General features: G+C 39.9%; 2 protein-coding genes across 6 annotated transcripts in view; one reads left to right on the forward strand and one right to left on the reverse strand.

The window, feature by feature from the left end:
• LOC139746857 (uncharacterized) overlaps positions 1–26912 on the reverse strand; it is a 456577-nt gene that overhangs the window by 398377 nt on the left and 31288 nt on the right. For both annotated transcript variants that reach the window (XM_071658479.1, XM_071658480.1), the window contains exon 2: positions 22889–23082. The gene's annotated coding sequence lies outside the window, so the exon portion shown is untranslated. The remainder of the gene's footprint in view (positions 1–22888; positions 23083–26912) is intronic.
• The window catches only part of LOC139746859 (uncharacterized), a 118710-nt gene that overhangs the window by 64927 nt on the left and 26871 nt on the right, over positions 1–26912 (forward strand). The window lies entirely within an intron of this gene.

The following is a 26912-nucleotide window of genomic DNA, read 5'->3' on the forward strand; positions in this document are numbered from 1 at the left end:
TATGGCTTTAAACACAACTACTCACCATCTCTACCCAGTGACCTCAGACAACACAGCCTAGATGGCTTGAACCGAACACACCCTCATCTCACACAGTACTAGTGGCTGTAAACTACAAAGCATATGACAATGTCCACCAACACATCTCTGCATACAAGATATTTGACACCTCCCTTAACAACAAAAACAAAAAGTTGTTAGCGAATTTCATAGCTAGCTGCCATAGCAGAGTCACTGACAATGGCATCACCTCTAAAACCAACAATGAAGTTGAATAGGGTTCCCCAAACCCCTTTGAGTCTCTTCCTACATGACCTCCCATTACCTTTGACAAACCACAAGATGAAGGTCCTCATATGAAGAAAGCCTCACAGTCATGTCACATCCTAAAACCACAGGAACAACAACAAATGTGCAGCAGTACATTATTACATCACTAGGACAGAATGTCTACATTTCCAAAGAAGTTTCCAATCACTCTTTTTAACCAAAAAGACTCAAATACAACATACACCCTCCAGTCGACTTAAGTGTTTATCACTTCTGAACGAAGCACTAATCATTCTAGGCATCACGTATGACCATTACATTCAGTCCCCACACCAATAACATCAATACACTAAAGGCACTCAGAACATTAACTAGCACCCGATTTACACAAATATAATCCCCATGCACCCTCCACAAACAGTTTATCCACTGCACTCCAAATCTATGCCTCACATGCCTTGTATTCCACCCTCTCACATGCAAACATAACAAAGCTGCATACCACACAAACTATAGCACTCAGAATAACAGCTGGTACCCTAGCAACCACAAATATATAAAGAGCCTCCATCTTACCAGTACATTCCCACCTCAGCATGCTTGACACTCAATTTTATGCAAAAGCACTAGACCCTTCCCATCCAAACCACAACATAACTAACAACCAAACTTCAGCAACCTCTACTCTCAGGTCTCTACAACACCAACATATGTAACACTGATAAAACACATACATACTGAAATAACCCAACAAGTTTTAAAGAATCACCCTTTCAACAAAGGCTTAAACACAATCTCACCACATAGATCCTTCTGAAACCACTTTCCCTAAACAAACGTGATTCACTCTTTCCCGTCAACGATCTGGGTATCATCCATCCTGAAATTTAAACAAAACTCTGATTCAGCACATCCCAGGACCCTTCTTGCCCTAGATGCGTCTACCACAACAAAGGCACTGAGCACTTACTGCTCAATTGCCATCCACTCTTTCCACATACAGAGACACACACAACACCACTACACTTTAGGACCTATGGTCCTGCTTGGTGGATGTGGCTGGCTTCCTGAGCAATTCAAGAGTTTTGGAAAGACAAAAGGAACTCCTGGGACAGGAAGTAAGTATATACATATATTCATATATAAAGATAGAGAGATAGGTAGATATATGTTTGTTGTTATATGCACAGTAATTCACACCAGAATCTTTTGATAATTTGCACAGCATCATTGTTAGAACCCCACCAAGTGGTTGGCATTCCAAGCATATGGTACTTTCAAAAGTGCCTGATTGCCACAGCATTGCATCAATTAGTAGTTGTACAATAGTCAAATTAATTATAATGAGCTACATAAAAAAAATGCTGTAGCCTATATTACCATTTTTTGCCAGTTAATCCTAAGTTCCCAAAATTTAATATATCAAGTGCCTTAAAAGTGAAAAGTAAGGATTGTAAAACAATCTGGAAGGTTATCTTACGTACACCAAATACATATTTTTAATGTACTTCAAAACCTACACCACACAACTTTGTTGCATTTCAAGTTGCTAATGGTTGATGGAAAGGTGTTGAGTTTTCTGTGAAGCCGAGTGAAATATACAAAATCTCCTTACTGCTTTTTAAACATTAAAATGTTTTATCAGTACTTGTTAAAGACTATTAGTTTTCTCAATGCATGGAGAGGGAAAGTGATTGTGAATGTCTTGTTACTTGAGTCAATTAATTTATGAATCATGGTATGAGAGTTTTAGTGCTCTTCACTCAGTATCATGAGCAAATATCTATATATAAAATTATCTTTGTTGTTGAACAAAAATTTTTGTCAGGAATGGACATTTGATTCAATCCCTTTCACAATTTCACAAAATCACCTTGGAGACACCTGGCAAATGAGAATTACAAGTGCATTTTATGCCTTTATCCAGTACTATTTAGTTTAATTAATTGTGGAGCAAACTAGCAGTGATATGAATAATAGAAATTTTTGCAGAGAAAAAGATTTCAACATAATATTGTTTAACCGTACTGTGTAAGTATAAACTGTTCTAGTCTTTCATTAAATATTTTAAGTCTTGCCTGATTAGGCAAGAAAGAAAATATTGAAGTATATTTGTATGCGCAGTTTCAAAATTTTCATTTAATTATGACGCTAATGTATGCAGTCCTTTTACCTTCATGCTTTTTTTTTGTTGACAGTGATACTGACGAAAAGTGATTTTTTAAGTAGATTTTTACTGTACTGATAAAACAGTCAGGATTACATTCTGGTCTGAGTAATTTCAGAATCAAATATGAGGAAGCATGAGACAGTTTAATCACACAATTAAAATTATTACTTTGTCCTCTCCTCTTTGAATCATTTTAATGTACTGTCCTTAGGCTTTTTGTATTTTTCTAAGGTAAAGCACTTTGCTGATATTGATGAAAAACTTTTAGATATGTTAATATAATGAATTTATACTCTAAGGATGAGAAATGTAATTAATACATATGTAAATAATCTCTATGTTCTGGTCTATATCATCAAAATTAGAGTTGGTATGGATGATCTGACTTTTCCTAATGAAAAGAATTAGTGATTCAGTTGAACCTTATTTTCACTGCTTTCTAATATTCAAAGATGTACTCCTGGTGCAACCAAATGACATCATTATTAAATAAAAGATGATTTTAACAAGAAATTCGTCATCCACACGATTACCTAATGTAATATGAAAATATGTAATTGTTTGTAATTCAGCATATTTCCTTAAGTAAGTCTCTTGAAAACAGCTTAACAGTTGCTCTCTTCCACTTCTCTGTCACTGATCCCCCTCTCATCAAGTTCTTAACTACCATAACATATGGAATATGGAGTTTTTCTTCACATTTTGAGTACACGGTGATGTATCAATAAGTCCATGCACCGTACTTCGATCTAGATCCCTCTTAAACATGTTTCTCTCTTTTGTAGTTTGTCCCATGAGCATGAAATACATTTCTTAGACTTATGCCTCTTATTTGATGTGGCAGAAGCCAATGCTTTGTCTTTGCAAATCAGTAAATGGTATTTGCAGCTATTTCTAGTCTAACAGGGTCTGCTGTTGGCAAATCAGCAACTGCAACTGACATCATCATTCCCTCGTAACAGCTACAAGAATCTCACACATTTCTTGGACTTGCAGCACAATAGACTTGCCATTTGGTTTCTCCTGCTGTATGGTTAGCATTTAGAGATCAGTATACCTTTCTTTTGTTCTTATTTTTATTTTTTTATTTTGCTTTGTCGCTGTCTCCCGCGTTAGCGAGGTAGCGCAAGGAAACAGACGAAAGAATGGCTCAACCCACCCACATACACATGTATATACATACACGTCCACACACGCAAATATACATACCTATACATTTCAACGTATACATATATATACACACACAGACATATACATATATACACATGTACATAATTCATACTATCTGCCTTTATTCATTCCCATCGCCACCCCGCCACACATAAATAACAACCCCCTCCCCCTCATGTGCGCGAGTTAGCGCTAGGAAGACAACAAAGGCCCCATTCGTTCACACTCAGTTTCTAGCTGTCATGTTACAATGCACCGAAACCACAGCTCCCTTTCCACATCCAGGCCCCACAGAACTTTCCATGGTTTAACTCAGACGCTTCACATGCCCTGGTTCAATCCATTGACAGCACGTCAATCCCGGTATACCACATCGTTCCAATTCACTCTATTCCTTGCACGCCTTTCACCCTCCTGCATGTTCAGGCCCCGATCACTCAAAAGCTTTTTCACTTCATCTTTCCACCTCCAATTTGGTCTCCCACTTCTCCTCGTTCCCTCCACCTCTGACACATATATCCTCTTGGTCAATCTTTCCTCACTCATTCCCTCCATGTGACCAAACCATTTCAAAACACCCTCTTCTGCTCTCCTAACCACACTCTTTTTATTACCACACATCTCTCTTACCCTATTAATACTTACTCGATCAAACCACCTTACACCACATATTGTCCTCAAACATCTCATTTCCAGCACATCCACCCTCCTGCGCACAACTCTATCTTGTTCTATATATGTTTTTAATGGTGCACTTACATATATGTATGTCTTGTCGAACTACATTAAGATGACAGTTATTTGTGGTTTTGTCCAGTATTACTAGCTTTTTACATGAATTCTGGGGCGTTACATGCAGTAGTGAGTCTGGATTGCTAATTGCCATGTTCAGTCTGAAGGAGAATTAGGTGTTCAGACCTGTTTGCCTTGTAGTTGTAACTTGATGGTAATTCGTCTTGATGATTCTGGCAGTGTACAGTTCTAGAGCCCACTTCATGCTTTTTTTTGTTTCTCTAATTATAGTAGTAAACAGTGTGTATATGTTAATTGAGGCAGAATACAATATGGTAAAATCAATAGTTGTTTTTATGACTCACAAGCCTAACCAATCTAGGCATATTTGAGCTTGTTTCACTTGCTTTTTGCTTCATTCTGGTATATCAAGAAATGTTAGAGAATGGGTTGGCCATGTATAACAATGAAATATAAATATTCTTATTCTCCCCATTTTTTCTTTGCCAAAGGTATCACTTATCACTTAAACATCAAAAAGATTTAAAAACAATCTCATATAAACATATTGTATTCTAGCATTTTAATATTTTCTGAAAATATGTTTGAAGGAATAGTGGTTCCAACAATGTTGTATGGTTGCGAGGCGTGGACTATGGATAGAGTTGTGCGCAGGAGGATGGATGTGCTGGAAATGAGATGTTTGAGGACAATGTGTGGTGTGAGGTGGTTTGATCGAGTAAGTAACGTAAGGGTAAGAGAGATGTGTGGAAATAAAAAGAGCGTGGTTGAGAGAGCAGAAGAGGGTGTTTTGAAATGGTTTGGTCACATGGAGAGAATGAGTGAGGAAAGATTGACCAAGAGGATATATGTGTCGGAGGTGGAGGGGACGAGGAGAAGAGGGAGACCAAATTGGAGGTGGAAAGATGGAGTGAAAAAGATTTTGTGTGATCGGGGCCTGAACATGCAGGAGGGTGAAAGGAGGGCAAAGAATAGAGTGAATTGGAGCGATGTGGTATACCGGGGTTGACGTGCTGTCAGTGGATTGAATCAAGGCATGTGTATGGGGGTGGGTTGGGCCATTTCTTTCGTCTGTTTCCTTGCGCTACCTCGCAAACGCGGGAGACAGCGACAAAGCAAAAAAAAAAAAAAAAAAAAAATTTCCTTAAGACTTTTGACTAATATAAGGAAGAAATTTAATGCAAAATATGTTTCACACCAACTCTGATTAGCTTTCATTGTTTTACGAAGTAGAGTTGTTTTATAATTATTGAATGATTGCAATTATTATCAAGTTACCCATGCCTTTCCACACCCTCCAGCCAGGATCTTTGCCTTCTCTTTTCCTCCATAGTTTTTTTCCATTTTCTTCACTGTATTGCTTTTACGACTGTGTAATTACAGTAATATTGGAGAGATTCAATTGGGTGTTTTGTTGGTACAACCAATAGTTTTTAAATACTTTTTATAGTAATACTAAAATTACTGAGTGATCAAAGGATTGTATTGTGATCCCATCATGCCTCCTTCACCTCATCCTACACTTTTTATCAATGCGTTTTCCCATGTGTTTGTCATGTTCTTGGAGGTTTTTAAGCATATGGGCCTCATAAATGTGGAGTTACACTAGAGAAAGAGACCAGACAACATCACTGGTTTTATAGTGGCAATACAAATTCAAAACTTGGGTCGTGTTGTTCCCGACTTTGCCTTTTATGGGTCAAGTCCTCCTCACTTCCAGGTTGTGTCCCACTGACCAGGTTAATGTTCACTAGACAAGCAGCTCCCACAGTTTGTACCTTGGGGAAAGGAGTGTCATTTTCACTTGATTCATTGGTTTTCTCACCGAGTTGCAGTGTTGGAAGCAACATTTAAATAAAGATTTCCTGCCAATCTTCATGGTTGGACAAATTGATTGATTGGACTAAGAATGCTGGCACACCTATCCCTTGACCAGTATATTGTGATTTACTGGGACAGAGGATAGACTCTAGGGATTACAAGTAGGTAATACCTTGGCAAGGGTAAACCTGTTCCTAAATAATAAAGGTATAAAGAGAATGGCTTTTTTCTGTAGCACTTTTGGCTGTAGTTTCTCTTCCTTTTCTCTTAGTTCACTAATCATCTCTATTCCATATGGTGTTATGGTAACAAACGACAGGAACAGAGTGAAAAGTGATTAGGCTTACCTAGTGCTGTTCACAAGTGATTTTTCATATCAGGTTCTGCCACTGAGGTGTTTGTATCCCTTTTAAGGATGGCTCTTTATTTTGAGCCTCTGCTTAGCAAGATAGACCCTCAGTACATTACGCATAAGAGAAAGCTTACTATACCACAATGGAATTGCTGAGGTAAGATATCCCCTAGCCCTGATTCATCATTAAGAGATTCAAGGTATATCTTTCTTTAATTACCCCAGGATCAATATGAGAGACCTGGTGTTACCTAAGACCTCTTTGTAAAAGTTCCAATTGCCCGAGACTTGTTCTACTTCTAGTATCTGAAATGCAGACTTCTTTGATGTGAGAGGTTATATAATGAGGTGGTACACCCAAGATACAGCCTCGGTAAAGGTGACTTTTTGTATGTGGTGTAACCACATTGCATGCAAAGCCCAGTAATACCAATTGGGAGGTAAGTTTGAATGGAGAAAAACTGGAGGAAGTGAAGTATTTTAGATATCTGGGAGTGGATTTGGCAGCAGATGGAACCATGGAAGCGGAATTGAGTCACAGGATGGGGGAGGGGGTGAAAGTTCTGGGAGAGTTAAAAATGTGTGGAAGGCGAGAACATTATCTCAGAAAGCAAAAATGGTTGTTTGAAGGAATAGTGGTTCCAACAATGTTATATGGTTGTGAGGCGTGGGCTATAGATAGGGTTGTGTGGAGGAGGGTGGATGTGTTGGAAATGAGATGTTTGAGGGCAATATGTGGTATGAGGTGGTTTGATCGAGTAAGTAATGAAAGGGTAAGAGAGATGTGTGGTAATAAAAAAGAGTGTGGTTGAGGGAGCAGAAGAGGGTGTATTGAAATGGATTGGTCACATGGAGAGAATGAGTGAGGAAAGATTGACCAAGTGGATATATGTGTCAGAGGTGGAGGGAACGAGGAGAAGTGGGAGACCAAATTGGAGGTAGGAAGATGGAGTGAAAAAGATTTTGAGTGATCGGGACCTGAACATGCAGGAGGGTGAAAGGCATGCAAGGAATAGAGTGAATTGGAACGATGTGGTATACCGGGGTCGACATGCTGTCAGTGGATTGAACCAGGGCATGTGAAGCGTCTAGGGTAAACCATGGAAAGTTCTGTGGGGCCTGGATGTGGAAAGGGAGCTGTGGTTTCGATGCATTATTACATGACAGCTAGAGACTGAGTGTGAACGAATGGGGCCTTTGTTGTCTTTTCTAGCGCTACCTTGCAAACATGAGGGGGCAGGGGGTTGTTATTTCATGTGTGGCGAGGTGGTAATGGGAATGAATAAAGGCAGACTATGGATTATGTACATGTGTATATATGTATATGTCTGTGTGTGTATACATATATGTATACATTGAGATGTATAGGTATGTATATTTGCGTGTGTAGACGTGTATGTATATACATCTGTATGTGGGTGGGTTGGGCCATTCTTTCGTCTGGACGGTAAGGATATTCAATGTATGTATGGATCATGGTGAAGTGCCTGAGGATTGGTGGAAAGCATGCATGGTGCCACTGTACAAAAGCAAAGAGGATAAAGGTGAGTGTTCAAATTACAGAGGCATAAGTCTGTTGAGTATTCCTGGGAAATTATGTGGAAGGGTATTGATTGAGAGGGTAAAGGCACATACAGAGCATCAGGTTGGGGAAGAGCAGTGTGGTTTCAGAAGTGATAGAGGATGTGTGGATCAGGTGTTTGCTTTGAAGAATGTATGTAAGAAATATTGAAAAGAAAAAAAAACATGGATTTGTATGCAGCATTTATGGATCTGGAAAAGGGATATGACAGGGTTGATAGAGATGCTTTGTAGAAGGTTTTAAGAGTGTGGTAGGGTAGCAACGGGAATGAATAAAGGCAGTGAGTATGAATTATGTACATGTGTATATATGTATATGTGTGTGTATGTATATATATATATATATATGTATATGTTGATATGTATAGGTATGTATATGTGCGTGTGTGGACATGCATGTATATACATGTGTATTTCATGTGTGGCGGGGCAGCACCAGGGATGAATAAAGGCAGTGAGTATGAATTATGTACATGTGTATATATGTATATGTGTGTGTATGTATATATATATGTATATGTTGATATGTATAGGTATGTATATGTGCGTGTGTGGACATGCATGTATATACATGTGTTTGTGGGTGGGTTGGGCCATTTTTTTGTCTTGTTTCCTTGTGCTACCTCTCTAATGCAGGAGACAGCGACAAAGTACAATAAATATATATCTTTTCTTTTCTTTCAAACTATTCGCCATTTCCCGCATCAGCGAGGTAGCGTTAAGAACAGAGGACTGGGCCTTTGAGGGAATACCCTCACCTGGCCCAATTCTCTGTTCCTTCTTTTGGAAAATTAAAAAAAAACGAGAGGGGAGGATTTCCAGCCCCTCGCTCCCTCCCCTTTTAGTCGCCTTCTACGACACGCAGGGAATACGTGGGAAGTATTCTTTCTCCCCTATCCCCAGGGAAATATATAAATATATATATATATTTTTTTTTTTTTCATACTATTTGCCATTTCCCGCGTTAGCGAGGTAGCGTTAAGAACAGAGAACTGGGCCTTAGAGGGAATATCCTCACCTGACCCCCTTCTCTGTTCCTTCTTTTGGAAAATTAAAAAAAAAAACAAGAAAGGGGAGGATTTCCAGCCACCCGCTCCCTCCCCTTTTAGTCGCCTTCTACGACACGCAGGGAATACGTGCGAAGTATTCTTTCTCCCCTATCCCCAGGGATATATATATATATATATATATATATATATATATATATATATATATATATATATTTTTTTTTTTTTTTTTTTTTTTTTTTTTTTATACTTTGTCGCTGTCTCCCGCGTTTGCGAGGTAGCGCAAGGAAACAGACGAAAGAAATGGCCCAACCCCCCCCCATACACATGTACATACACACGTCCACACACGCAAATATACATACCTACACAGCCTTCCATGGTTTACCCCAGACGCTTCACATGCCTTGCTTCAATCCACTGACAGCACGTCAACCCCTGTATACCACATGACTCCAATTCACTCTATTTCTTGCCCTCCTTTCACCCTCCTGCATGTTCAGGCCCCGATCACACAAAATCCTTTTCACTCCATCTTTCCACCTCCAATTTGGTCTCCCTCTTCTCCTCGTTCCCTCCACCTCCGACACATATATCCTCTTGGTCAATCTCTCCTCACTCATTCTCTCTATGTGCCCAAACCATTTCAAAACACCCTCTTCTGCTCTCTCAACCACGCTCTATTTATTTCCACACATCTCTCTTACCCTTACGTTACTTACTCGATCAAACCACCTCACACCACACATTGTCCTCAAACATCTCATTTCCAGCACATCCATCCTCCTGCGCACATCTCTATCCATAGCCCACGCCTCGCAACCATACAACATTGTTGGAACCACTATTCCCTCAAACATACCCATTTTTTGCTTTCCGAGATAATGTTCTCGACTTCCACACATTTTTCAAGGCTCCCAAAATTTTCGCCCCCTCCCCCACCCTATGATCCACTTCCACTTCCATGGTTCCATCCGCTGACAGATCCACTCCCAGATATCTAAAACACTTCACTTCCTCCAGTTTTTCTCCATTCAAACTCACCTCCCAATTGACTTGACCCTCACCCCTACTGTACCTAATAACCTTGCTCTTATTCACATTTACTCTCAACTTTCTTCTTCCACACACTTTACCAAACTCAGTCACCAGCTTCTGCAGTTTCTCACATGAATCAGCCACCAGCGCTGTATCATCAGCGAACAACAACTGACTCACTTCCCAAGCTCTCTCATCCCCAACAGACTTCATACTTGATTGGTGATTGGTTCTCAGTGAATGTAGGTTTGCGGCAGGGGTGTGTGATGTCTCCATGGTTGTTTAATTTGTTTATGGATGGGGTTGTTAGGGAGGTGAATGCAAGAGTTTTGGAAAGAGGGGCAAGTATGAAGTCTGTTGGGGATGAGAGAGCTTGGGAAGTGAGTCAGTTGTTGTTCGCTGATGATACAGCGCTGGTGGCTGATTCATGTGAGAAACTGCAGATGCTGGTGACTGAGTTTGGTAAAGTGTGTGAAAGAAGAAAGTTAAGAGTAAATGTGAATAAGAGCAAGGTTATTAGGTACAGTAGGGTTGAGGGTCAAGTCAATTGGGAGGTGAGTTTGAATGGAGAAAAACTGGAGGAAGTGAAGTGTTTTAGATATCTGGGAGTGGATCTGGCAGCGGATGGAACCATGGAAGCGGAAGTGGATCATAGGGTGGGGGGAGGGGGCGAAAATTCTGGGAGCCTTGAAGAATGTGTGGAAGTCGAGAACATTATCTCGGAAAGCAAAAATGGGTATGTTTGAAGGAATAGTGGTTCCAACAATGTTGTATGGTTGCGAGGCATGGACTATGGATAGAGTTGTGCACAGGAGGATGGATGTGCTGGAAATGAGATGTTTGAGGACAATGTGTGGTGTGAGGTGGTTTGATCGAGTAAGTAACGTAAGGGTAAGAGAGATGTGTGGAAATAAAAAGAGCGTGGTTGAGAGAGCAGAAGAGGGTGTTTTGAAATGGTTTGGTCACATGGAGAGAATGAGTGAGGAAAGATTGACCAAGAGGATATATGTGTCGGAGGTGGAGGGAACGAGGAGAAGAGGGAGACCAAAGTGGAGGTGGAAAGATGGAGTGAAAAAGATTTTGTGTGATCGGGGCCTGAACATGCAGGAGGGTGAAAGGAGGGCAAAGAATAGAGTGAATTGGAGCGATGTGGTATACCGGGGTTGACGTGCTGTCAGGTGGATTGAATCAAGCATGTGTATGGGGGTGGTTGGGCCATTTCTTTCGTCTGTTTCCTTGCGCTACCTCGCCAAACGCGGGAGACAGCGACAAAGCAAAAAAAAAATGTTATATATATATATATAAATATATATATATATATAAATATATATATATATTATATATATATATATATATATATATATATATAGATACATATTTTTTTCGCTTTGTCGCTGTCTCCCGCGTTTGCGGAGGTAGACAAGAATGGCCAAACCCCCACAGTTTACGAAACGCAAATATACCCTAACAGCTTCCATGGTTTACCCCAGCGCTTCACATGCCCTTGATTCAATCCACTGAACAGCACTTCAACACCCGTATACCACTTCGCTCACAATTCAACTCTAGTCTTTGGGCCCCCTTTCACCCTCCTGCATGTTCAGGAGCCCCGATCACACAAAATCTTTTTCACTCCATCTTTCCACCTCCAATTTGGTCTCCCACTTCTCCTTGTTCCCTCCACCTCCGACACATATATCCTCTTGGTCAATCTTTCCTCACTCATTCTCTCCATGTGCCTAAACCATTTCAAAACACCCTCTTCTGCTCTCTCAACCACGCTCTTTTTATTTCCACACATCTCTCTTACCCTTACGTTACTTACTCGATCAAACCACCTCACACCACACATTGTCCTCAAACATCTCATTTCCAGCACATCCATCCTCCTGCGCACAACTCTATCCATAGCCCACGCCTCGCAACCATACAACATTGTTGGAACCACTATTCCTTCAAACATACCCATTTTTGCTTTCCGAGATAATGTTCTCGACTTCCACACATTCTTCAAGGCTCCCAGGATTTTCGCCCCCTCCCCCACCCTATGATCCACTTCCACTTCCATGGTTCCATCTGCTGCCAGATCCACTCCCAGATATCTAAAACACTTTACTTCCTCCAGTTTTTCTCCATTCAAACTTACCTCCCAATTGACTTGACCCTCAACCCTACTGTACCTAATTACCTTGCTCTTATTCACATTTACTCTGAACTTTCTTCTTTCACACATTTTACCAAACTCAGTCACCAGCTTCTGCAGTTTCTCACATGAATCAGCCACCAGCGCTGTATCATCAGCGAACAACAACTGACTCACTTCCCAAGCTCTCTCATCCCCAACAGACTTCATACTTGCCCCTCTTTCCAAAATTCTTGCATTCACCTCCCTAACAACCCCATCCATAAACAAATTAAACAACCATGGAGACATCACACACCCCTGCCACAAACCTACATTCACTGAGAACCAATCACTTTCCTCTCTTCCCACACGTACACATGCCTTACATCCTCGATAAAAACTTTTCACTGCTTCTAACAACTTGCCTCCCACACCATATATTCTTAATACCTTCCACAGAGCATCTCTATCAACTCTATCATATGCCTTCTCCAGATCCATAAATGCTACATACAAATCCATTTGCTTTTCTAAGTATTTCTCACATACATTCTTCAAAGCAAACACCTGATCCACACATCCTCTACCACTTCTGAAACCACACTGCTCTTCCCCAATCTGATGCTCTGTACATGCCTTCACCCTCTCAATCAATACCCTCCCATATAATTTACCAGGAATACTCAACAAACTTATACCTCTGTAATTTGAGCACTCACTCTTATCCCCTTTGCCTTTGTACAATGGCACTCTGCACGCATTCCGCCAATCCTCAGGCACCTCACCATGAGTCATACATACATTAAATAACCTTATATATATATATATATATATATATATATATATATTTTCATACTATTCGCCATTTCCCGCATTAGCGAGGTAGCGTTAAGAACAGAGGACTGGGCCTTTGAGGGAATATCCTCACATGGCCCCCTTCTCTGTTCCTTCTTTTGGAAAATTTAAAAAAGAAAAAAAAAAAATGAGAGGGGAGGATTTCCAGCCCCCTGCTCCCTTCCCTTTTAGTCGGCTTCTACGACACGCAGGGAATACGTGGGAAGTATTCTTTCTCCCCTATCCCCAGGGATATATATATATATATATATATATATATATATATATATATATATATATATATATATATATCTTTCTTTTCTTTCATACTATTCGCCATTTTCCGCCTCAGTGAGGTAGCGTTAAGAACAGAGGTCTAGGCCTCTGAGGGAATATCCTCACCTGGCCCCCTTCTCTGTTCCTTCCTTTGGAGAGAAAAAGAAAAAAAAAACCCAGTGAAGGGGGCTAATGGGGAGGTGATAACAAGTAGTGGTGATGTGAGAAAGAGATGGAGTGAGTATTTTGAAGGTTTGTTGAATGTGTTTGATGATAGAGTGACAGATATAGGGTGCTTTGGTCGGGGTGGTGTGCAAAGTGAGAGGGTTAGGGAGGATGATTTGGTAAACAGAGAAGAGGTAGTAAAAGCTTCGCGGAAGATGAAAGCCGGCAAGGCAGCGGGTTTGGATGGCATTACAGTGGAATTTATTAAAAAAAGGGGGGGTGGGGACTGTATTGTTGACTGGTTGGTAAGGTTATTTAATGTATGTATGAATCATGGTGAGGTGCCTGAGGATTGGCAGAATGCTTGCATAGTGCCATTGTACAAAGGCAAAGGGGACAAAGGTGAGTGCTCAGATTACAGAGGTATAAGTTTGATGAGTATTCCTGGTAAATTATATGGGAGGGTATTGATTGAGAGGGTGAAGGCATGTACAGAGCATCAGATTGGGGAAGAGCAGTGTGGTTTCAGAAATGGTAGAGGATGTGTGGATCAGGTGTTTTCTTTGAAGAATGTATGTGAGAAATACTTAGAAAAGCAAATGGATTTGTATGTAGCATTTATGGATCTGGAGAAGGCATATGATAAGAGTTGATAGAGATGCTCTGTGGAAGGTATTAAGAATATATGGTGTGAGAGGCAAGTTGTTAGAAGCAGTGAAAAGTGTTTATCGAGGATGTAAGGCATGTGCACGTGTAGGAAGAGAGGAAAGTGATTGGTTCTCAGTGAATGTAGGTTTGCGGCAGGGGTGTGTGATGTCTCCATGGTTGCTTAATTTGTTTATGGATGGGGCTGTTAGGGAGGTGAATGCAAGGGTTTTGGAAAGAGGGGCAAGTATGCAGTCTGTTGTGGATGAGAGAGCTTGGGAAGTGAGTCAGTTATTGTTCGCTGATGATGCAGTGCTGTGGCTGATTCATGTGAGAAACTGCAGAAGCTGGTGACTGAGTTTGGTAAAGTGTGTGAAAGAAGAAAGTTGAGAGTAAATGTGAATAAGAGTAAGGTTATTAGGTACAGTAGGGTTGAGGGTCAAGTCAGTTGGGAGGTAAGTTTGAATGGAGAAAAACTGGAGGAAGTGAAGTGTTTTAGATATCTTGTAGTGGATCTGGCAGCGGATGGAACCATGGAAGCGGAAGTGAATCATAGAGTGGGGGTAGGGGGGCGAAAATTCTGGGAGCCTTGAAGAATGTGTGGAAGTCGAGAACATTATCTCAGAAAGCAAAAATGGTTATGTTTGAAGGAATAGTGGTTCCAACGATGTTGTATGGTTGCAAGGCATGGGCTATGGATAGAGTAGTGCGGAGGAGGGTGGATGTGCTGGAAATGAGATGTTTGAGGACAATATGTGGTGTGAGGATGGTTTGATCGAGTAAGTAATAATAGGGTAAGAGAGATGTGTGGTAATAAAAAGTGTGTGGTTGAGAGAGCAGAAGAGGGTGTTTTGAAATGGTTTGGTCACATGGAGGGAATGAGTGAGGAAAGATTGACCAAGAGGATATATGTGTCGGAGGTGGAGGGAACGAGGAGAAGTGGGAGACCAAATTGGAGGTGGAAAGATGGAGTGAAAAAGATTTTGAGTGATCGGGGCCTGAACATGCAGGAGGATGAAAGGCATGCAAGGAATAGAGTGAATTTGAACGATGTGATATACTGGGGTCGACGTGCTGCCAATAGATTGAACCAGGGCATGTGAAGCGTCTGGGGTAAACCATGGAAAGTTGTGTGGGGCCTGGATGTGAAAAGGGAGCTGTGGTTTCGGTGCATTATTGCATGACAGCTAGAGACTGAGTGTGAACGAATGGGGCCTTTGTTGTCTTCCTAGCACTATCTCGCACACATGAGGGGGGGAGGGAGTTGTTATTTCATGTGTGGCAGGGAATGCCACACATGGCGATGGGAATGAATAAAGGCAGACAGTATGAATTATGTACATGTGTATATATGTATATGTCTGTGTGTGTGTATATATATGTATATGTTGAGATGTATAGGTATGTATATTTGCGTGTGTAGACGTGTATGTATATACATGTGTATGTGGGTGGGTTGGGCCATTCTTTCGTCTGTTTCCTTACGCTACCTCGCTAATGCGGGAGACAGCGACAAAGCAAAATAAAAAAATATATATATATATATATATATATATATATATATATATATATATATATATATATATATATAATTTTTTTTTTTTTTTTTTTTTGCTTTGTCGCTGTCTCCTGCGTTTGCAAGGTAGCGCAAGGAAACAGACGAAAGAAATGGCCCAACCCACCCCATACACATGTATATACATACGTCCACACACGCAAATATACATACCTACACAGCTTTCCATGGTTTACCCCAGACGCTTCACATGCCTTGATTCAATCTACTGACAGCACGTCAACCCCGGTATACCACATCATTCCAATTCACTCTATTCCTTGCCCTCCTTTCACCCTCCTGCATGTTCAGGCCCCGATCACACAAAATCTTTTTCACTCCATCTTTCCACCTCCAATTTGGTCTCCTTCTTATCCTCGTTCCCTCCACCTCCGACACATATATCCTCTTGGTCAATCTTTCCTCACTCATTCTCTCCATGTGACCAAACCATTTCAAAACACCCTCTTCTGCTCTCTCAACCACGCTCTTTTTATTTCCACACATCTCTCTTACCCTTACGTTACTTACTCGATCAAACCACCTCACACCACACATTGTCCTCAAACACCTCATTTCCAGCACATCCATCCTCCTGCGCACAACTCTATCCATAGTCCACGCCTCGCAACCATACAACATTGTTGGAACCACTATTCCTTCAAACATACCCATTTTTGCTTTCCGAGATAATGTTCTCGACTTCCACACATTCTTCAAGGCTCCCAGAATTTTCGCCCCCTCCCCCACCCTATGATCCACTTCCACTTCCATGGTTCCATCCGCTGCCAGATCCACTCCCAGATATCTAAAGCACTTCACTTCCTCCAGTTTTTCTCCATTCAAACTCACCTCCCTTTTACATATTCGCCTTATCCCGCGTTAGTGAGGTAGCATTAAGGACAGAGGAGTGAGCCTCAGAGGGTATATCCTCACTTGGCCCACCTCTCTGTTCCTTCTTTTGGAAAACTATAAACAGGAGGGGAGGATTTCTAGCCCCACAGCTATTTCCCATGTCAGCAAGGTAGCAGCGCCAGGAAACTGCTGAAGAATGGCCTATCTATTCATATACACAAATATATACACAAATCACTTTTTCTTTCAAACTATTCGCCATTTCCCGCATTAGCGAGGTAGCGTTAAGAACAGATGACTGGGCCTTTGAGGGACTACCCTCACCTGGCCCAATTCTCTGTTCCTTCTTTTGGAAAATTAAAAAAAAATGAGAGGGGAGGATTTCCAGCCCCCCGCTCCCTCCCCTTTTAGTCGCCTTCTACGACACGCAGGGAATACGTGGGAAGTATTCTTGCTCCCCTATCCCCAGGGATAAATCACATATGCACATAAACATAATATACATATCAACATATACATACAGATACACAGACATATACATATATACACATGTACATATTCATACTTAAGTGCCTTCATCTATTCCTCTCGCTATCCCGCCCCACAGGATATAGCATCGCTACCCTCTGCTGCAGTGAGGTAGCGCTAGGAAAACAGACAAAAAATGCCCCATTCGTTCACACTCAGTCTCTAGCTGTCATGTGTGGTGCACCGAAACCACAGCTCCCTAATCCACATCGAGGCCCTTCCATGGCACACCCTAGATGCTTCACATGCCCTGGTTTAGTCCACTGACAGAACGTCGATCCCGGTATACCACATTGTTCCAACTCATTCTATTCCACGCACATCTCTCACCCTCCTGTATGTTCAGGTCCCAGTTGCTCAAGATCTTTTTAACTCCATCCTTCCACCTCTAATGCATTTTTCATACATATTTGCCATTTCTTGTGTTAGCAAGGTAGTGTTAAGAACAGGACTGAGCCTTAGAGGGAAAAATCTTCACTTGGCCCCCTTCTCTGTTCCTTTTTTTGGAAAAGTAAAAACTGGAGGGGAGGAGTTCCAGCCCCCTGCTCCCTTCCTATTTAGTTGCCCTATACGACATGCAGGGAATACAAGGGAAGTATATAGTCTCTGTCATGTGTAATGCACTGAAACCACAGCTCCCTGTCCACATCCAGGCCCCACAAAACTTTCCATGGTTTACCCCAGACGCTTCACATACCCTGGTTCAATCCAATGACAGCACGCCAATGAAGTTGCCATGTGGGGCTGTGGCACTACTATCAAGGATAAACATTAAATTTAACCAAGAAAACTGTGTATTCACCATCAGCAAGTACCTTACTGGTTTCCCTTTCCTCTTTATACACTCCTAGAAATAACCAGGAACTGAATTAGCAAGGTTCTAAAGCTGTTTAGAATTCATCTTTGCCCACATTTCATGAATGGTGGCCTCCAACTTAGGTAGCAATGAAGTATCCCTCTTACGTAATTTTACTTTCATAGGCACCCACAAGTTTTCTTTTGGATTCAAATGCGGTGAATTCCAAGGCCTTTCACAGAAAACTCCTCTGTACAGTCCTTTAGCCAATCAGTAACTACTTTGGCAGTGTGGCAGGGAACCTCCATCTTGCATGAACACTTCAGACAAACTTTTTGAATGAATCTGAAAGACAGTCACACTGTAACCTGAGGTAACTATGTCTGTTCATAGTTTCAGTCTTTGGTGTTAACTCTACAAAGTCCTCAACACTATAATAACCGAAACAAACCCATACCATACGTGGAGCTGGGAACTTTACAGTGCTTGTAATGTACTTAGGGTCTAATGGATCACAGCATGATGCCCTGCACACATGCTTGTCATGACTCACCTGTCATAGAAAAGGTGGACTCATCACTCCACAAGAAACATCTGAACTTAGCTGTATCCCACACTACAAGTTTCTTACAAAAATTGCCACTTTTCTTCTAGTGACTATGGGTTATGAGTGGTTTGGGACGCAGCCTGCAGCTCCAGTAGTTAAGGTTCTCATTTAAGCAATGCTGCACTGTCGTTATTGACACATCATTGAGCAGTCTAGGGCAGAAGTAGGATACACAATAAAACACTCGCATCTCCTACAAAAGCTAAACTATTACTAAGGCAAGCTCATATGGTATTCTGGCATGTCATATAGTTGCCAATGTTCACTAGAGGTTGCCAACATCAACAGCAGACACCAACACTATTTTAGGTGGGTTATGGTACAGCATTATGACTACCATGAGCCTGCTCACACCATCTTCATTGGGAGGCACTGTATATATTTTTTTCTGCATTAACAAGGTAGAACTAGGAACAGATAAAGAACACTACACTCATTCAATCCATTCTCTCACACTTTGTGTGTAATGTACTGAAACCACAGCCCCTGTCCACAACCAGGCCCCACAGACCTTTCCATGGGATTCCCTCATCATTTCACATACCCTAGTTTAGTCTATTGCCTCCTATTTCCCACATTGTTCCAATTCAATCTATCCCATGCATGACTTTCACCTCCTGCATGTTCAAGCCCAAATTAACTAAAAATTTTTTTCACTCCGTCCTTCCATCTCCAATTTGGTCTCCCCTTTCTCCGTGGCCTCTCCACTTCTGATACATACATATCCTTTGTGTTAACCCGAACTTACTATCTCCACATGTCAAAACCATTTCAATACACCCTCTTATGCTCCCTTAGTCATACTCTTCTTGTTATCATAAAACTTCTGTTATCCATAATTTGAGACAATGAAATGCTCAAAACAGTGCATGTTTTTCAATTTTGATTGGAAACATTCTATTCCCGCCTAAAAAATATAAAGATATTTCAAACACTCAAATCTTGCCAATGTACTCACTTCCCAGTGTTTTGTGGTGCGGATGACTGTTTATCATCTCCCATGTGCTTTCTGGTGCAGTGTTGAGAGCTAGTTTTGCACATTTGTGTATTTTGGACACCCTGGATTACTATTGTGGACAATGTCCCCTTTCAAGCTTCGTCAGCAATTGCCTGACAACTTAAAGCTATTGACATCTGACACTAAGCACAATAGGGATGTTTTAAGCCTCAAAAAAGGAGTTGTGTAAAAGGCTGGCTTAGGGTGAATCCTAGACAGCACTTATGAAGGATGAAGGACTTCAACATCAAAATGACAACTATTTACTGCATCACTAAGCAGAAGAGTGAGGCATTTACTTATTTATATTTATTCATTATACTTAATCGCTGTCTCTTGCATTAGCGAGGTAGTGCAAGGAAGCACGAAAGAATGGCCCAACCCACCCACATACACATGTATATACATAAACGCCTGCACGCACATATACATTTCAACGTATACATAAGACATATACATATATACACATGTACATATTCATACTTGCTGCCTTCATCCATTCCTGTCGCCACCCTGCCAAACATAAAATAGCCTACAGTGAAGATTGGGTTTCAGAATTTCTCAGATTCACCATTAAAGTTCTTGCCTTGGGGTTAGTTATATTTAAAAGTTTTTCTCTAACCCTTCTCCTTCATGTGGGGATGCTCTTATGCTTATGGGAAAAACTGGAATGGAGCATTTTATACTTTGAAGATTGAGAAACTGTTTTTCCCTGAGGTAGTTTCACAACAAAATTTTCCTAATTTTCACAGTGTCTGGCTTTCCCCTCATTTTCTTATTTTTTTTTTCTTATGAAGACACCTTGGGTTGAAGCCCACATTCTGCAAAATCAATTAGTTTTGAATAGTTGGTAGTGGGAGTTTGATGACATCTGCCTAGTAGCAGTTGCTGACTGGCTGAGAGTGAATCTGTTACAACAGTAGGAGCTGCTAATACTACTGTGTCATTTACAAAGGTTGAACATTAACCACAGCCTCTTTAGCAAATATTTAAGAGATTAATGGTACCCTAGCTCATATATTTCCAAGAAATCTATCTAATGTTTGCACATGCACCAACTCAGGAGGGAAAAAGGTATTTCAGCTTACAAAACCTACATTTATGTCTTGTCTAGGCTTTCCAGTTTTTCCCCATCCCATGTCCTTGGTGTTAAAGCACTTTGGATATGAAAATTGAGCTCCCAAACATTTCCTTTTCTGCTTCAATGGTCTTTACCTATGAGTCCTTTGGGCTGTTTGTTTTTAACTGATACATTTTGAGAAGTTATGGAACAGTTCAGGACTGCATTTTCATTTTATTCTACTATATTAACTTCTTGCTTTTTCTTAAACTTTCAAATTCTGCTTTGCTTCTGTCATCTGTATCTTTTGACATATATGGAACCATGTTTCTTTTCTCTATGACCTCTCTCTGAACCTCATATAATACTGATTCAAATTTTTGAATGAATGTGGAATGCCAAGTCCCAGCTTGTGTTCCTAAAGTTGTTCAACTCTGATTTCTTTCCATGTATAACCTCAAAGCATTTGGGTTTTTCTCCAATTTCTATATATTTTCAGCAACCATGCACTCCAACTCATCCATTTCTAGATCACTTTTCCCATTAAAGGTACCATGTGTGTTATTTTCTAAGTAGCACATGAATCCCCTCTCTTTTTAGTCACAGGTTAGAGCCAAAATTAAGGACATGCCCTAACTGAAATATGCGAAGGGTTACACAGATGGAGACACCTGGAGACAAAGTGGAAGAGTAATTCAATGCCTTGAGAATTATGATTGAACTAACTACGTATGCCATACTTTGTGTGACTACCTGCATTTGAGAGAACCAGTGGTACCCTTATTCATTTGGGGCTAGTGCAGATGTCATATGTCAACCTCTGTTCTAATAAGCCAAAGGAAAACTCCCCAAACTTTAGTTCTCCATAGAACTACATGGCTAGTGTAGATGTCATATGTCAACCTCTGTTCTAATAAGCCAAAGGAAAACTCCCCAAACTTTAGTTCTCCATAGAACTACATGGGAGAAAGATTGGGTTTAGCTTACAGTGATAACCAACCATCATGCAAGGACATATCAGAAGACCAGGAAGAGTGATTTTGAATATACCATTAGAAGAAGATTCAGTCTCCATAAGCGGTGAAGAGAGATGCAAAGTGAAGATGACACAATGAGGTTCTTTGAGTATATGCTGGGTTTTGGTGGCATATGAAGAATGAAATGCCTAACATTATACCAAGTTTAGATATGCAAGCTATGCTGAATTTAAATGGCCATGACACCTTAAATGGGTCATAATACAATTTTCAATACTTATTTAGAGTTTTAATAATTTTTGTCTGAGGGAGGCACCTATAGTACCCTCTCATATTCTTTTATTTTTTTCATTGTTGCCAATTTACATTTTAGTGAAGTAGTGTAAGGAATGGACTAAGAAATAGCCTCATTTCATATGCACTATCTGGCTGTCTGTAATACACCAAAACCATCACGTTCTGTAAGGGATGAAAAGAGTTGTATGATATTGGAAAAGAAAAAGACATTACAACAGCCCATCCTTGAGTTGCCAGTAACTAAACAATAATCATTTAATCCAGTAGCTAGCAGAGTATTATGTGGTTTTGCATATGGCCGGGGCAAACAAACAGCCAGTTCCAGAGTGCAAAAACCAAAGCAATATCTGTAGAAAACAGCAAGAACAAGACTGCAGCTTAAAGCAAATAGATCAAGTTTTGACATCAGACTGAGAGAACTGATGAGTCAGACTGATTTAGACTTAACTCTGTCTTGGAAGTATGTAGAGCTAGAACCTCCTCAGGTAGTACTTCATATGAGGACTAATAAATCTTTTGTAAAAATCAGCAATTATTCAGAAAGAAAGAACTTTACAGCATCTGAACAGGTAATCCTACTTCCTTAGAGGCAGACTCACTTACAGGTATCTCTTTTTAAATGGCTTACATATTACATGGAAAGTGGTGTTCAAAGCAAAACTGAATACAGCAAATAATGGGCTTTAAAGAGAAAAATTGGGATGTGTTTCAGACCTCTAGACCCAGATCCCAGTTCTTCAAAACATGAAATTTAAAAAACATTTGACAATGAAACTTTTTATAACATGCAATAAAAACTTCATGAAAAATAGTAAATAGTGGTGGCTTGTGTATAGATGCTGCTGAGCTGCACTGCTCCCATCACTGTGTTGTCAGATCTATAATGCCTGCATCTAAAGCTGATAAAAAGTGTGCCAACCCATGCCTACAAATTGCTTATCTGATATTATTTTTTGAACATAATAGATAGTTTCAGTAAAAAAAAGTGAAAACAAGTAATTCACTATACCTTTACATGAAGATAATATTCAACAGAGGACAGTCAAATGGAGCTGCATTACTTCCTGCACCTGTGCATGATGCTGTATGGTACCTCAGATTCTCTTTGGCAACAGCTGGTTGGATAATGGGTTGTCCAGCCCAATCACTTAGTGTTTTTTATTCACAATTAAACTGGGCTACAAATTCTTGTGTATCCCATGCCTGAAAAAGACAATAAAAAAATTAGAACAGTGCATGGTTTACTCCACACCAGAGAGAATTTGTGCAACACAGAAAATCTTGTAGGCATATTGAAAGTTCAAAACATTGCCCATTTATAATCAACATTCCCTGAAACAGTATAAAGATTCTGATGATGGACACCAGTGTTTTTCAGCTTTTAAGAGAACTGAATTTTTTGTTTGTATAACACTACTGAAACAAACAATAGTTTGACAGCATTAGCAGTGATCTCTACTGGAGATCAAGTTACCACTGATATCAAATATTTCAATGAAAAGCTGAAATAACTTTTAAGTTAAAACGCCATCACATGATTTTATATTCAAGTAATGTACTGTGTATGAACAATCTATGGTCTATATGTGCAGTACAGTTGAAGTCAGTAAACAATCATCAGTTTTAATTTTCTGATCATGACAAGCAATTCAACTTTAGGCTCACTGTTTGCACCATCACAAACTCATCAATGCAGGTCTTAACTTTTCCATACAAAAATGTACAATGTTGGATGATTGGGGACAGAAACAACTAGGATTCTTAAAGAGATGGTTGAGGAGAGATGTCTAGGTCATTAGGTAGGTTGATTGTAGAATATTTTTCAACTCTGGTAGAAGAAGTATCAGTAAGTATCAGTGGTCTAACAAGGGTACGGGAAAGCAGAGTCACAGGACAAGCTTCTGTGGCAAAACTTCTATTAAAATAGATATTGTAGGTTAGGGAAGAGACCTTAAAAATCTGAGCTAGGATTGACTGTTTTGCCCACTGCTGTTTTACTCTAGTCCTCCCTTTAAACATTAAAACTAGGTGATATCTTTCCAACATGTAAGCTGCACTCCAGGTTAAGGTTCATATCTTTTTTCTTTTAAATCATTTGGTCAGCAAGTGTGAGGTATTCAGTCAGCATTTTCAGTGTCAGCTAGTGGTGTTCTGGGGCCATTTGTTTTGTCTCCTGTGATAGTACTTCATATGATATTACTCTTACGATTGCTGTATCACCAGCATGAAGTCATCCTATGCATGAGACATGCATTGGGTGCACATGATAATTTTTCTCAACCATTCAAAACAGAAATTTTTTGATTTCAGAATACATTTATATATTTTTTTTTTTTTTTTTTTCATACTATTCGCCATTTCCCGCGATAGCGAGGTAGCGTTAAGAACAGAGGACTGGACCTTTGAGGGAATATCCTCACCTGGCCCCCTTCTCTGTTCCTTCTTTTGGAAAATTAAAAAAGAAAGAAAAAAAAAGAGAGGGGAGGATTTCCAGCTGTTTACCATGTCAGAGGTAGCACCATGAAACAGATGAAGAATAGCCCATCCACTCATATACACATATATATACATAAATGCCTATTTCCTGTGTGGCCGGATAGCAATGGGAAAGGATGAAGGCAGCAAGTATGAATATATACATATATATATATATATATATATATATATATATGTATATGTCTGCATATGTATATTATGTATATGTTGATATGTATATGTATGTATGGGTGTTTATGTATATATATGTGTATATGAGTGGTTGGACCATTCTTCGTCTGTTTCCTTGTGGTACCTCATTCACACTCAGTCTTTAGCTGTCATATATGTCTATAGTGTGGGTTATAGATAGGGTTGTGCGGAGGAGGTTGGATGTGTTAGAAATGAGATGTTTGAGGACAATACATGGTGTAAGGGGGTTTGACCGAGTAAGTAATGAAAGGGTAAGAGAGATGTGTGGTAATAAAAAGAGTGTGGTTGAGAGAGCAGAAGAGGGTGTATTTAAATGTCTTGCCAGATAGATTGGACCTTATCTGAAGTGAGAAGTAATAAATGATGATTTCATCAACTTACAAGGGGACCCAGGCAAATTCCAAAGTTAGTTTGGTAAATGGCTGATGAAATTCAATCTAAGGGAAAATAATGAGGATGGGTTGCAGTGACAGAAGACCTGCATTTTTATTTTGTGCCAGGAAATAAGCTACAAGAATCTGTATGTTTAAGAGACCCAGTAGAAATTATGCCTAACCTATTGGCAGAGCCCTATATGGGGAGAATGAGTAACAATTTCATTATGATTACTGAAGGGTCTGCATTTTGACACTGGCCAGTGATTACTATACAGTCTTCATATTGTCCATGTACCAAATATCTAAGTTAGAAGACGCACTTTAGTGGTGGTACACAGCAACACCTTCCGTTACGGCCTAACATAGTTACGGCCTAAAATAATCAGAACTGAGATAAAATCCAATTGTCAATTACCCACCTCAAATGAGGGGAGAAGGTATGGCCCTGGCATGCTTGCTCCTATACTCCACATTGATTAGTGGCTTATTGGTGAACTATATATGATAATATTGCTTTAGTAAATGTTGAGCTATGAGCACTGAGAAAAGTTTTCTGTGCATCTTTAATCCTTTGGTGGTGGCAAAGAAGACAAACAGACGTGTCAGAAAAAAGCCACAAAACATGCAGTAAGCCGAGTGTGCACAGCACACCAGATGTAAATATCCATGCAGCAACAAATACTGCTAACTTTTCAGATCTTTCCTTTTTTTTTTTGCAACTTTTCTGGATACTTCCTGTATATTCTTCAGAAAAATATTTTTCATATTATTATTGATATAATTATCACAAAAGTCCATTGTCTTGAGGATCCCACTTGGGGACACACTGATCATTTTCAAAGGACTTAGGACTCAAATTGTCTTGTTGGTTATGTTTAAGTGCTTCATGCTGTTGCTAGCAAAATTATATTTTTATCAAATGGTCTTAGGTCAATCACAGCTGCTCTTAGGTCAAAACAAAATGGTGTTATGAACCTACAACCAACTGTCATTGACTTAAAAACCATCTATGTTTGAACAAAGACCATACGACCATCTATGAGTGACCTCAGACCAGCTGTGATTGTACTAAGATGAGCTGTGATTGACCAAAGTGGTCTCTCATTGATCACAAACCATGTGACTGACTTCAGTAATCTGGGTGATGCATATGAAGGCCAATGATGTGCATTGCAGCCGGTAGTAAAATTACATACAAAGCTTAACTTCATATGGTATGTCAGATGCATTATGATAACACCAAGAAGGTAAAATTTGAGTGATGCATATGAAGGCCAATAATGTGCAATGCAGCTAGTAGTAAAATTACATACAAAGCTTAACTTCCTATGGTATATCAGATGCATTATGATAACACCAAGAAGGTAAAATCTGATCATATGTGAAATGTGTATATTTGGTAAATTATTCACCCTGTATACTAAACCACAACTAGATTATGCTTCTCAAGTAAAAAGAAAAAAAAAATTAAAGCAGCTCAAAGATTTAACCCTTACACAGTAGGTATGGTGTAGAAATTCCATCCCAAGAGTGTGCAAAAAATGAAAATAACGATGTAAGAAATGCTAGATTAAAATTCTAAAGTAACAGAAAATACACAGTTATATCAATCGTTTTGTGCTGGTATGGTCCAATACTATGTGAATGCTCACAAAGGGTGCAAGTGATGCATTCAATAGCTCCTGATAAGAGAGGAAGATGCAGATATGTTTCTTTCATTCTATTGATCTTGTTTTCTGACTGTACTCTTATTTGACACACAGGTACAGCATTAGTGGCATAAATCATGAATAAATTTAGAAATATTACACCTTTTGAACTGTAATTCATTGAGAGAGGGATAGGCTAGGAAATGTGGGAAAAATATTGAAGGATTTGTTTATACCAAAAACTATACTCTGACTATACATACAGGATATATAGGTGTTTCTTGACCCCACCAGTTTAAGGTTACAAGTGAAAAGTCAC

This window comes from Panulirus ornatus, chromosome 66 (genome assembly GCF_036320965.1).
Source record: "Panulirus ornatus isolate Po-2019 chromosome 66, ASM3632096v1, whole genome shotgun sequence".
Lineage (NCBI taxonomy): Eukaryota > Metazoa > Arthropoda > Malacostraca > Decapoda > Palinuridae > Panulirus > Panulirus ornatus.